Source organism: Balaenoptera borealis (genome assembly GCF_965194805.1).
Source record: "Balaenoptera borealis genome assembly, chromosome: 1".
NCBI classification, from domain to species: domain Eukaryota; kingdom Metazoa; phylum Chordata; class Mammalia; order Artiodactyla; family Balaenopteridae; genus Balaenoptera; species Balaenoptera borealis.
Genome location: NC_138860.1, coordinates 29,453,574 through 29,467,552, shown reverse-complemented (window position 1 = coordinate 29,467,552; position 13,979 = coordinate 29,453,574). Strand labels below are relative to the sequence as shown.

At 42.3% G+C, this 13,979-nt stretch overlaps 1 long non-coding RNA gene across 1 annotated transcript in view; it reads left to right on the top strand.

Moving 5' to 3' along the window:
- The first annotated feature begins 659 nt into the window (after window positions 1-659).
- Window positions 660-13,979, top strand: part of LOC309605611 — an 867,207-nt gene continuing 853,887 nt past the window's right edge. Inside the window, exon 1 of the long non-coding RNA XR_014231438.1 lies at window positions 660-7,880. This is a non-coding gene — a long non-coding RNA (uncharacterized lncRNA). The remainder of the gene's footprint in view (window positions 7,881-13,979) is intronic.

The window sequence follows — 13,979 nt, the reverse complement described above, 5'->3', positions numbered from 1 at the left end:
CTCAGTAAAACCCTGAGGCACTACTGTTCAGGTGAATTGTTTTTCTTCCCAAGTGAAGGCAAAAAGGTATTAGCTAGCTTCATCAAATGGAATACTAAAGAATGCACTGCATAAATCAATTACAGTAAAGAATTCGCTTCCAGTGGGATATTAGCAGCACGTGGGGATTAGAAATAACAGGGGTTGAGGAATAACAATGTCATTTATTGGTCCTGGACAAAAGTCTAGGTTTTCTCACCAGTAAAATGGGAGTAATTCAGGGACTAGTACAAGGGATAATGAGGCATTGAGTCTTATAATATTCTGTTACGGGCTTTATGCATTGAAGGGTTTCTTTACTTATAAGATATTGATTCATTCTGGGAAGAGGTTTTGGGGGATCTATTTGAATCTTGATGGGAAGCATGCTGTGACCTTTGCCAACATCAGTGGGAGTTTTAGCCCATAAGGAAAGTGGTAGCTGATTCAATAGGGACAAATGATTGATGTCAATAACAGATAAACGATGTCAAAGGGTCATTTAATTCACCTGGTGGGTTACTTTGATGACTACTGTCAAATTCTAGAATTATTCCCCCATTTTGGGAGAAAGATATTCTGACATGATGCTTTTCTAAGAAGTCTCAGCCTAGTAAATGGATAGAGAGAGAGGAACTAAGGAGAAAGGGGCGAGTATCTCTCAAAGAGCCTAAACAAAAGGGAATAGGTTCAGAGGCAGGGATCTCTTGAAGTTCATCAGAGATCCCCGCTATTTGAACTATTTTAGTACTCCAAGGCAGAGGATGTTTTATAATAGTGAGACTGAGCACTAAGAGAGTGGCTCTGGTGTCAATTAGGACTGGAAGAGATTCATCCCATTCTGAAGAAATGTTTTTCCAAGCTGATTAAGAGGGAGGATTGGGAAGACCCCATCATTGAGAATTGTGAGGATGTTGGAAAGGCTAATTAGAGGGCTGAAGGCACCTAAAGTGCTTCAATTTGTAACAATCTCTTTTCCAATATCCTGGCTACTTGTAATAATAGCAGAAACCAGAAGGGCGTTGGTTTTGTTTAGGGGCTTTCGATTGCTGGTGTTGAAGATTAAGAATTTTGGTGGTCTTCCTTTGAGGTGACACATCTAGAGTACAAGAGAGCTGGTTTGCCAGATTAAGTAAATCTAGAGTAGACATAGTTTCCCGTTCCATCCTGCTCCTTTTTACTAGAAAGGAAAGGTTCCAGTTCAGCCCATTAATAAGCATAGAGTTAAAAGCTACCCAGATAGAATCAACATCTGAAGGAAGACTAGAATTTTCTTTAAAAACAATCAAGTTGATTGTAATAGTCCTGAACATGTTCATCAGATTTTTGTGTGCAAGTCTGAATTTTCTTCCCATCAACAGGCTTTAGAAAAGCCCTAAGAATTGCTTGATGAATTCACCTAGCAATTGCCTGAGCCTGACCATATAATAAGTTAGCAGGTTGGTCTCTCAGTTGTAATTCTAGAGACCTTTCAGGATTTTCCCAATTAGTGGTTTTCATCTAACAACATCCTGGCCTTCACCAACAACAATATGAACTAGCTGATGTTAAGTCAGAGAAACCAGGTTAATAAGTTTGAATAACTATATTAAATACCTCAGCAAATCTGTGAGGATCTTTGGTTACTTTGGGAACATCTTTGACGATGGCTCACAATTCAGCTTCAGTCCAGAGTATGTAAGAAATTAAGGGTTTAGCCTCTTTGGATTCTCAGAAGGCTTAATTCTAAAGGGACAGGTTCTGATAAGTTCAGAGGAAATGGAGTGGGTAGTGTTTCAGAGAAAAAGGAAAGTTTGGTGAGAGAATTAAAGTGGGGGAACTGAGGGTATACGGGAGATGCAGGCAGCATAGAAAGCAAGGAGGAAAATGGCATTTGAGGTAGAGCCTGAGACAAAAGAGCCAAGAAGAAGAGCCTGAGGCTTCAAGAGCCGTTTGATCTTTCTTTAATCATTTGTTTGCCTCAGTCAATCTTAAAATCTTATTCTGCAGAAAGAGGTCACTTTAGGCTCTGCATAATGTTTGGAAGTCTCAAATACCAGTCAAAATAGGCAATCCATTTTTTTCTGGAAAACTTCGAGCTATTGTAGTCCAATTCAGCTTTCAGAAAATTAAGCTTGGGTGTTTCAAAATTTCCCCATAATGGCAATTGATTTTCTAAATTGCCTTCGGTCAGGTCAGTTCATTTAGTTAAAAATGCATATGAGGAAGGACCACAGTTTTTAAACATAAAATCTGCTGGAGTCCCTTTTGGGGGAGAGGGCAGTCCTCAAAATATTTAGATAACTGGGTCCTTGTTTCTCATAGGATTTTCTCTAGAGTAAAAGAACAGTTTTCAAACAGCTCAAACAGTTGACAGCTCAAACAGCTAGCAATTCAAACAGCTTAAACGTTCAAATATCTCAAACAGCTTGCAACTCAATAGCCAGCAGGCCTAATACCAGCCAGTTCAATGGGAGCAGCTTGGTCCTCAAGCTCAATGGGAGGAGCCAGGCCACAGGCTTTCCACCTAGTTCCCATAGAACAGTCCCTGTACCAAATGAATGGGCCGATGGCTGAACTGGCACAGTTTCAGTGAAGTAGCCCCTGTTCCCAAAGGAATGGGCTAGAGGCTTCTCAGCCAATTTCAGTGAAACAGTCTGATCCCAAAATCAAACCAAGTGTCAAGTGAGTACTTGCATACAGAACAAGCTCTTAACCAGAAAGACAAAACCTTTAACTAGATCTCAAATAAAGCCTGGAGAGCTTCAGATGCAAAGAGGGCATGAGCTTGGATCTAGGAGAAGAGCTACCTTCAAACTCCAGGGTCAGTGAAAAAAATCAGTGAGATATGGGTCAATCTGTGGGTAATGGCACCTGTTTGCTTACCTACCCCAGAGCTGTTGAGAGTCTACTCTGGCCCCCATATAGGCCACCAAAACTTTGGCCTAAAACAAATAGACTGCCAGTTATTTCTCCAGGAAAAAAAAAAAAGGGTTCATTCAGAACCAGCAGAGAATTGCAATTCAAGGTCTGCAACTATGGTGAGCCAACATGCAAGTCCTCTCATGGCAAGGGAAGGAGAACGCTTTTATTAGGAGGAAAAGGAAGTTGGGAGGGCTACAGTAAGAAAGAGTCCATGGCTTTTCATTGGCTGAGTTCATGCCAGGTAAGAAGAGGAGTCTTTCTTCTTCCTGTTCAGCTCTGCTGCTGTCACAGGGTGTGAGAGCTCCTCCCCTGGTCTCCTGACTCTATTTAATTGTAGTTTCTGTTTATTAATTTTTTTTACAGAGCTGAGAGCAACCCTTGGTTGACAGCCAGAAAGAAATATGGGGACCTCAGTCCTACAACTACAGGAAATGAATTCTATCAATAGCAACAAACACAGGAAATGAGCTTGGACAAGGACCAGCTAACACCTGATTTCAGCCCTTTGAGACCATGAGCAGAAATCCAATCCCACACCTTACCCAAACTTCTGACCTACAAAAACTGTAAGATAATAAATGAGTATGCTTTAAGCCACTAAGATTACAATAATACGTTATGCAGCAGTTGTAAACTAATCAACTTGATATACCTAAGCACTTGCCAGGTTATCATTAAGATTACTCATATAAGGGATAAAAGGATTTTTAAAAATTTTTCTGCTCTACTTTTTATGAGCATCTAGTGATGGACAGAACACACACACCCAAAGAAGGTAGATTGTGGAGTGCTGTAAACAAGGCTGCAACTAACTCTGCTTTGTGAATCCAAGGAAAGGAGGCTTCAGTATACCTGAAAGCTGTGAGAAGACCACTAACAAACAGGAGGAGTGTGAACTGGGCTTTGAGGAAAGCAGGGGCTTGGGTAGCTATGGGGGGAGGGCATGCACTGAGGGTGGAGGACATGTAGAGCGCTCTGGCCAGTGAGACTAGCCTCAGAGCATTTTCAGAAAACGACCATTAGATCCAACTTGCTGAAATCCAAGGTTGGTGGAGGGTAAGTGAAAATAACACCAAAAAAAAAAAAGAAAAAGAAAAAGAAAATAACACCAGATAAGTAGAGAAAGATCAAATTGGGGAGTGTGTTGGATCTTTGAATAAGGGGTGTGGATACCACTCTGTGAGAGACATCATGGAAGATTCATGTGCTGGAGTGGCTTTTTCAGAGGTAGGATAATTTCGGAAGACTGCAGCCGTGACTTGGATGGGAAAGACTATTCCAGAATCAAGGCACACGGTGGACCAACACATGAATAGCCTTCTTGTCTGTTTCTCCCTGTGGTTTTATTTGCCTGAGGAAGTGGGGATGTGTTGAGCTAGACAGTTCATTGATCTATGTCCTTCCCCACCTCACTCTACCTGTCACGGATTTGTTTGAGAATCCATAGTGCAGTCCCCAGAAGACACACCCTGTTTGTCCCTAACATAATCCTTACCAGGGCCCATCTCTCCTCCTAGCAGAGCCATGCCCAAGTGCAACACTCTTGAATTAGTGGGCTTCAGCCCTTAAATCCAATGTAACTGGTTTTAAGGTTTGGAATTGGCTCTTTAAGGTGGAAATTTGGAAAAGCTCTAATTTGTAGATCCTGAAGTGCTAGCTCTGGCATGCCACAACTTACATAGAGTGAAATTCGTTCCTGGTCTCCCCTCTGCTCTAACAGTAGAGTCTTCAGCACACACACATTGTTCTGCTCCTTCTAGCTGAGTATAATAACTGCCTACCTAGGGAATTTTGCCTATCCTTACTGAGCCCCAGTTTCCTCCTCTGTAAAATGGGAATAAGATCATGATTCAGAATATGGCTGCCACATGCTATGCCACAGAAGTAGGTGCTCTCTTCCACGAGAATGTCATGCTATTGATCCATCATGGGTTCATGTGTTCACTGCCCAGAAACGTAAGCACATGTCTACTGTGAGACCAGCTCACTCTTATGTGTCTTAGGACAGTGGTTCTCCAGCTTGTCTGAGTATTAGAATCACCTGGGGAGATTTCTTAAATTACTGATGCCTGGTCCCATCTACCTCTGATTTTTTTTTTTTTTTTTAATCTCTCCAGGTGATCCTAATGTGTAGGCAAGTTTGAGAATACACAGAGCCAGAGTTAGCAGAGCCGTCAGAGGCTATGAAGCAGCCAGCCCAGAGTAACTGGCCTCATCAAATCCATGACCTGCTGTAACCCCTGCCCACAAGAAGGAGAGCTGGATCCAGTGATGCCCCTGTCAGGCATGAGGAAATTAAGAAACAGGAGCCCAACCCGGAAGCTGAGCCCTATTGACCAAGATGCCAGTACACAGACCATAGTCTCAGCAATCCAGACCAGTCCCCAAAAGAAGTGCAAAACCAGGGCTCTCCTGGAAGGGCCTGTGTGAGGCCTCTCAAGGCTCACTGTCCATCTCATCCTGTTCTCTTTCCCTCCAGGCCTTTGGTTAGCAATCCCTGGCCTCTTCTCTTCCTTCACACTCAGAATCGGGCAGGGGGTGAGAGGTGGGTGGTGAGGATTCCTTGAAGGAGTTAAAATACAAAGTTGGTATTTAGAGGCCCCATTAATGGGAGAAAAAAAAAGTCCTCAACAAATTTAAAAAGAAAAAGGCAAGTGCTTTCCAGGGAGAGCCTCCCAAGTGTCAGTGTCCCAGAAGTTTCTGGAATCCTATCTTTTCTGAATTGTTACGGTCTCAAGATCTTCCTTTGTCATTTTTGATGCTGCATTGCAACCAGAAGTCCTACAAACAGGTAAAACAACAATTGTAGCGGTTCAGAATGAGCTTCCCCCAAATGTGCCACTTTTGCATGAGGATCATTTTGAACTAAAGGTAATCAAGACCCTGCAGGTTCAAGAGAAATTACTGCCCCTTCCTTAACTACCTAGAATAATTTAAATTGGGGGGGTTTCCCAGAAAAGAGTTATTAATGGAAATAAATGTTATCTAGGTGGCCCCATATATATGGCAGGGCAAACATCTAATTACCAAACATCTGGTCTTCTTCTTGTCCTATGAATGACCCTCCTGTCCTTGGAAGGCCCAGGCCTCTACCCCATTTCTTAACTCAGGATGGCATACATACCTCATTTTGCCTTTCTGGCTCTGAACCTCTCATGTATATGGGATTCCCATACGTATGAAATTAAATTTGACTTTCTACTATTAACCTGTCTGATGTTAATTCAATTCTTAGACCAGCTGGAAGAACCTAGAAGGGTAGAGGCAAGTTTTTCCTTCTCCAACACAACCATAAGGTGGTCTAATTATTCAGGTGTGACACTTATTTTAATTATTGTCATACCCTCTCCACTGAGATCCTGACTTATAATATAAATGCCAATTTCTTAGCATGAATTTTAGCTTAGCAACAATTATTATCGATTCCTGTCAGAGTGAATGAACTCTTTCGAGTCTCTGCAGTCACACCTCGGAAACTGTGTAGGTGCCTCCGTGGCAGATAAGTGGCCGATTACGACTTCCAAGGAGCTGCCCTCGGTTTCCCTTCCAGGACCAGAAATGTGACATCACTTACACTGCCTTTGGAATGCATGATTAAGCTTCTGGCTGCCACTAGCACCACTACTTCCAGCACCTTTGTCTGCCACTATGTCTGCTTTTCTTTGCCAAAGGCCCTGAGACAAAGAGACTGCAGGTATTTCTATGAAGTCCTCCTGCTTCTCCAGGCCAGAGTTAAGCACTGCATGAGCATGAGGGATGTAGTATGAGAAAAATGCACTGCTGATGGGCATCAAACAAGAAATATGAAAGCTGTGTCTTCTTCATAGCCCCTGCTGCCACAGGAGATGTATTTTTTAATTATTATTTTCTGTGTCTCTCCCACTGGAATGTAAACTCCCTGAGAACAAGGACTTTGTTTCTTGCTATATCCCAAGAGCCTGGCACATGGTAGGTACTCAATAAGTGTTTGAGATAGAGAGGGAGGGAGGAAATAGGGAGGAAGGAAAGGGTGAGCCCATGGACCGTGGAATTAGACAAACTTAGGTTTAAATCCTTTCTGTAGCAATTCTAAGTGTGCAAAAAACATGGGTGAGTTATTTACTTTCTTCACGTCCCTCTCTTCATCATATTACCAATTAGCGAGACTGGGGTAAAGATCAGCAATATCATGTGTAAGCCTGCTAGCACTATTAGGCAATCAAAGCATAGGAATTAATTACTTACGTAGATTATCTGTAATATTATTACTACTATTAAGTAAAGTTCTGAACACTAATAAAGACATGAGTATTGGCCTCTAGTCAGAGCTTATTGGATGAAGGACATTCCCAGTTTGTCTCTGCTTGTGTTAAGGTCCCCTCTTATCCAGCAGTACTCTCTTCCGTTTTCCCAATTTAGTGAAAATTCTAATTTTTCTAGTCACTCTCATCATTCTTGCTTTGTCTCCCCTACTGTGGATCCCAGCCTTCCTCATGATATTGGTATCTCAGCGATGGAACCCTCCTCACCCCCACATCAGGCCCTGGTCAAGGACACTCATGTCTGGGAATGAACCTCAAGTCAGCCATGACAAAGAAAAGCCCAATTCTATCCTTTTTGTGTCTGACAATTCTCAGAGAACTTTCCCCAGCCTGTCTGGCTGAATGGTCAAAGTATAATTTTCATAAAATTAAAACATGATTATGATATAAACGCAGGGTGAATATGTATCAAAGATTTATTTACTTCATAAAAGACAGAATCAGAGAATGGTAAAGCTGTTTCAAAGGAGAATTGGAAGAACAAAGATTCATATAGACCATCAGGAATGGCGTGCTGGAATAAGTTTGCTAATTTAGAGACCAAATTGGTTAATGTCTTATAGGGCAATAAAATCTTCTGAAAGGAAAGAAATCATCTGCATCTCTATCAAAATAAAATTAACATGTAGCTTCACAGAGTCTGGGCCCCAATCAATAGTAAATAGTATAGAGGAGGAAAAGTAATTTTCCCTCTACTCTTCTAGGTTCTCGGCTGAGACTCCCCCCTGCCCCATAATAAAAGATTAATAGGAGAAAAACAGAAGTTTAATAGAATATATAACTCCCGTACATGGGAAATACCCAAGAAAACCAAGTAAATTTCTAAAATGGCCCAAGCCACCACCTTAAATACCATCTCCAGCTAAAGACAAAAGAAGATGTTGGAGGGTGGGGAAGCCAGTTAGGAAGGCTATCAGGGAAAGCACAGTAAACAAGGGTAAGGTTGTTATTGCAGATTTAAGTTGGTGTCTTCTCCATTGATGAGGGTTTCTCCAAGTTTAGTCATCCTTCTCTACCTGGTACAGAAAGGGAGCCACCCTTACAAATGGAGATTTACCTTATCAATGTAAATGTCTTTTACAAAAGGCTAACTTCCACTCAGTTTTCAGAGCTTCTCCTGTGTCTGCTATTTCTTAAAAATAATCAGCCTAGATTAATTCTTACGCCCAAGAGGCATATTTTTGGAGTGGCAAATTCTGCTTCCCTTCAATAGTAAGTCAAACAAAAGTAGAGAATTTAAAAAATCTTTAGGGTCTTTTTGGACAGTGGTACAGTATGACATTACAAAGACATGCAGTCATCCTATTTTTACTTCCAAGTTTCAGATAATGTTTCTTAACAAAGTTGACCTCCACAAGCTAGGATATGAAAATACAGTGATGCTCTGGGTGGCTGACACTGTCAGATCCTTCTGATAGAAACTGTCCATCCCACAACCTTACTGAGAGAGAAGCTGCAGGTGGCTGTTTTCTGAATACAGATGAGTTCAATAGGCCAGGACTGGGCACCAGGCTTAAGGGTAGGCCATCTCATGATGGTCAATGGTCTTTATAGTTCAGGGCAAGTGCTATGCCCAAGCAGGAACAAAGTGGCCCAATCAGATTGTCACTTTCTGGGGAATTTTGTGGGAGTTATTGGGGAAAATTCCATTAATATTGGAAGGAAGAGAATAAGTTAATTAGTATTGGAAGGAAAGAGAAGTAAGGAGACCGCAGCTGAGATGTGGAAACATGGCATTTAAAGGAGGATCTGTAGAAGCCCCATTCTAAGGACACAACTTCTTCTGGGTCAAGAAATTGTCAATAAAGACAGTAGAGCTACTGTACCTTCTAGCTTCCATTAGCCTGGGCCAGGCAGTTAAAATTACTGCCTTCCTTATTTCTATGTGTTATAAGTATCCTTTTTTTAAAAAAACCTCATTATTGGAATGACTCTCTTTTTTCTTACAGCCAGTGGAGCCTCACTCACATGAAGAGTGGCTCCTAAGCCACAAGGGCCACATGGCCTGGGTTACACTCTTACCTAGAGTCACAGACATGAGACATGAGGGTGTTTCTGAGGCTATCTTTACTCATTTGAGTTTTAGGGTCAGACTGAGGCAATACCCAGTGTCTTATTCAGAGACCATTCAAACACCAGAAACCCATTCAAACTAGCTCAAGTAAAGGAGGATCTGTTGTATGGATACAGGGAATCTTACAGAACAAGTTTAGAGACCGAGATCTCACTGTGCAGCTTCTCCCTCCACCTCACTACCCATCTTTAATCTCTCTTCTTTCTGTGATTCTTTTTCCATTCTTTTTTTTTTCTACAGACTGATTTCTTTTCAGGGGCCTCAAAATTCTTCCAAAATGGCAGTCCAATCACTCGAGTCAGCAGAACCTTCCAGCTCAGCTCCCTAACAGTCTCCCAATTCCCAATGGCCAGAAGAGGGTATCTGCCCCTCAAGTTCAGATGTCCATCCCTGGCCCAGTCAGCTGTGCCTAATTGCTTATCAGGTACACAGGACTGGTCCCACTCTGTGGGTAGTAGAGCAGCTTCTCCAAGAAGATGAATAGGCTGGAATAGAGAGAAGAGTGTAAAGAGAGAGAGAGAAAAAAACAAAAAACAAAACTACAATTGAAAGAGAACTGCCTGGTCTTGAGAGAGTCCCAGTTTAATGACTCCTCTTTCCCAAATTTGCCCAGCAGAGGACATGTTTGAGCTGAGTGGACAGAATACCTTGGGCAGCCTCCTTGGCGCTTATTGGCACTCACAGGGGCAGGTTGGCCTCCCCCCGCCCAGTGTGACAAAGCAACTGAGCCCACCTAGGTGAGACTCCTTACCCTCCTAATCCTGTATGTTCATCGCCACTATCTCTTGTAGACCTGATGTGGAAACCACCATTGAGAGGATTCTAAGAAAAAGGGTATTTTTCTGGGAAAAGGACAGTGAATGGGGCTAAGTCCATTTGGCTCTCTCCCCTATGAACCTCAATGTCCAGCACTTTATCAGTAGTCTTTTTATCTTAGTATAGCTAATGGATCTATTTTGAGTAAGGACATGTATGAATCCTTTTGCGATTCCAAGGAGGTGAGAAGTATAAAGCGTAATTAAAGAATTATCATTGTCACCATTATCTTTAATCAGCACATCATTCACAGTGACGGTTTCTAAGAGCTTTATATGGGAAAAGTGTCATCTCTAGTGCAAATGAAGAGCCACCAGTACTGTTCCTAGGTCGCCTTCTGGATTACTGATGCAAGTCATCATCTAGACTCTGTAGTCCCCTGATGAGGAGGGGGCATCATTTCCATTTACTAAATATAAGAAACGGAAGCACTATGAGATGAGATTAGGGCAATGACAACCAGTCCCAAGTTCAGTATCAAAGAAAAGCTCAGTAAATTTGGATGCCTTGTGGTCAACACACAAAATAGGTAGAACCACAGAAAGAACTCAGAGCAAAAGGAGAAGAATGGTTTAATTCTCGTGAGAGTCCTTTCCTATTTAGTTAGGCATCATTTAATCCAGGCAACTCATTTTCAATGGATCTGTCATTTCTGATTTCAAAGCACATAAAACAGATGGCCACTTAACCCACTGCTCAGCTCTACGCTCATTCTGAGATACAGGCTCTTTGCAGGTTAGAAATGGCATGGGAGAGGCAATGGTAAAGTAGAAAAGACCTGTGTTAAAGTCCTCCAGAGAAACAGAACCGATAGGATGTATATAGATATGTATAAGAGGGGATTTATTATAGAAATTGGCTCATGAGGTTGTGGAGGTCAAGAAGTCCCACAGTCTGCCATCTGCAAACTGGAGAATCAGAAATGCTGGTGGTATAATTCAGTCTCAATCTGAAGGCCTGAGAATCAAGGGAGCCATTGGTGTAACTCCTAGCCCAAGGCCAAAGACCTGAGAACTGCAAGGCTACTGGCGTAAGTCCTAGAACCCAAAGGCCCGAGAACAGGAGCTCCCATGTCTGAGGGCAGGAAAAGATGGATATCCCAGCTCAAGAAGAGAGACAATTTTTCCTTCCTTTGCCTTTTTGTTCTATTAGGGCCGTCAGTGGATTGGATGGGGAAGGCTCTCTTTACTCAGCCTGCTGAATCAAACTTTAATCTCCTTCAGAAACACCCTCAAAGACCCACCCAGAAATGTTTTAGGTGGCATCCCTTGATCCAGGCAACTTGACACATAAAATTATCCATCCCAAGACCTAAGGATTTAGGGCCAGTCAAACCTGAGCTCACATCCAGATTCTGCCATTTACTAGCTGTGTGAGAAAATTTCTCAATTACTTTGAGTCTCCCCATTCTCTGTTTTGAAAACATCTGTGTTGAGGTGTTATCATAAAGATTCTGTGAAATTAAATGACATAATACATTTATATATATAGGATAATACATAATCCTAAAGGACTTAGCAAGAATCCAATGGATAATAAACAGTCAATAAATGGTGGCTATCACTAGAGTCGGCCTCTAAGAGGAGAGCAGATGTTTGTTCTCAAGAAGAATTTTGCAGAAAGGGCCACTTTCAGTCTACCATCTTTCCAAATTCCTTGATCATGATTTGAGGGAAGGATGATACAAGAGACAAGGGAAAAAAATGAGAATGAGTGTGAAATAACATAGATCGTCTAACACTAAGTCTCTGTGTCTGTTTTTGCCCATCTTAATAACATAAACTTGGACTGGCTGTTCACTCTATGCTCCCATCACTCTGAACATGTCATCTGCAGCATTCATGAGACGTGCTATATTTATTAGGTGTTTGCTGGGATATATATGTATCCTCCTATTAGGTTAGGAGCTCCTGGAGGACCGGATAGCGTCTTATTCGTCTTCATTCTGCAGGTTCTGGCTTAGTATCTGGATAATACTTATTACTGGATAATAAATATCTGTTGGATGAATGGACAAAGAAAGATAGGAAATGTATGAAGGAGATGTGGGTCCCAACCAGTAGAAGTCTCAGCTGTTCTGCCCGGGCCCCGTGTCATCTCTCCATGATTAAGCCCACCTGAGCGTAAAGTCAAACTCCTAGAGAATGCTAAGCTTCCCCTGGGCTCTGTAGATGGGACACAGCAAAAGGGTAGATGGCTCCTCCAGGCCCTCCTCGAGCTGACCTGGCTGCAGGCAAAGCAGGGCCAAGCTTGGAGAGAGCAGGTCCAGGGCCTGCTGGCTCGGCTGGCAGCAAACACATCCTTCTTCCAAGATTGGTCAGCTCCTGCCCCAAGATACCCCAAGATGCCCCAAGATACTTGATTTTCAAACATGATTTGCTAGAGCCATGTTTTCAAATACTGTTCCAAAGAGGCTTAAGTTCCTGTGAGGAGCAGTGCAGCTTGTGATCAGATTGCTTCCCCGCCCCCAAGTGAAGCCCCTCCCCACCCCCGCACCCCAGCCCACTTTTTCAGGCATAGCAGCTCCTAGCTTATGCTTTACAAATTCTGGTCATCTATCTATGACTTCATTAGGGAAAGAATGCTTCTATTTTTATTGTCTTTTTAACCACTGAACTAAAAAAAAAATGCCACCTCACACTCTTCACTAGCCTGAAGCCCAAAGCTACAAGGATGCTCAGAATAACAGATGCTATTCATTGGCCACTAACTGCACTTTCTGTCCCTCCATCCTCATAATAGCCCTCTGAGACAGGCATAAACATCCCCATTTTCAGGTGAGAAAACCAAGGCTTAGAGGTTAAGTTTATTTCAGGGTCAAGTGTGCTTCAGACAGCATATGGCCTATAGAGCTGGCATTTGCATGCAGGCCTGAAACAAATAGGACTTAGGAGAGGCAAGAGAAGAGGAACAGAAATTCTTGTCAGCAAAATAACAATTTTTTGTGCAGCAGCACTTTTAAAATATCCATTTTGTGCTTATGGACAAAATCTTTGAATTGGCTTTGTTTCTCAATGAATGACTTGGAAGCCATTCTAATAAAGGAAGAACTTAAATGAAAACCAAGAGGTAGTTTTTGACTGATGGTGCATGTACTTTCTAAGCAAAATAAATTTACAAATAAGAACATTACAGAGATTCAGCTCAAGGAAAGTGATACGCATTCGAATCTCACTTGCTGTCTGATAACCTCTACGTAATTTCAACAATGGTTTGCAATATTACACTTAAAATCAGTGTGGCTTAGGTTTGAAATTGTTTCTCCCTAAAGCTTCCCTGAGGCCTAAAGAGTAGTTGTTACCATATCTGTGGCTCTTGAATTTAAAACATATTGACCATTTACAAGATACTTTACAAATCTTTCTCACGATGTCTTAGCAATAGAAGTGCACTTCATTGTCATACCGAAGCTGAATCTGGCCTCCATACCCCAACATTGAATTAAATCTTAGAGACAGAGTTTTGAGTGAAGTAGAAGAGAATAGCTTTTTTGCTTTGCCAGGCAAAGGGGACCACAGTGGGCTAAGGCCCTCAAAACTGTGTCCCAACCTGGAGGGGGTAGTGAGAAGTCTTATAGCAATGGTTCAAAGAGGGCGTGATCAGCTCGTGGACATTCTTCTGATTGGCTGGTGATGCAGTAAGTGGGAGTCAGCATCATCAACCCTGTGGTTCCAACCAGTCTGGGGTCTATGTGCTTGCAGTACACTGTCCTTAACCAGTTAACCGTTAACTTCTCCCACCTGCTGGGGGTTTCAGTCTCTGAAAAACAGCTCAAAGATATTGTTGTGTGTATCCCTTGATGGGGAACCAGGACCCTGCCCCAAGGCTGCACTGTTGTTTCCCTTGACTGTTTGTCCCTCCCTTGC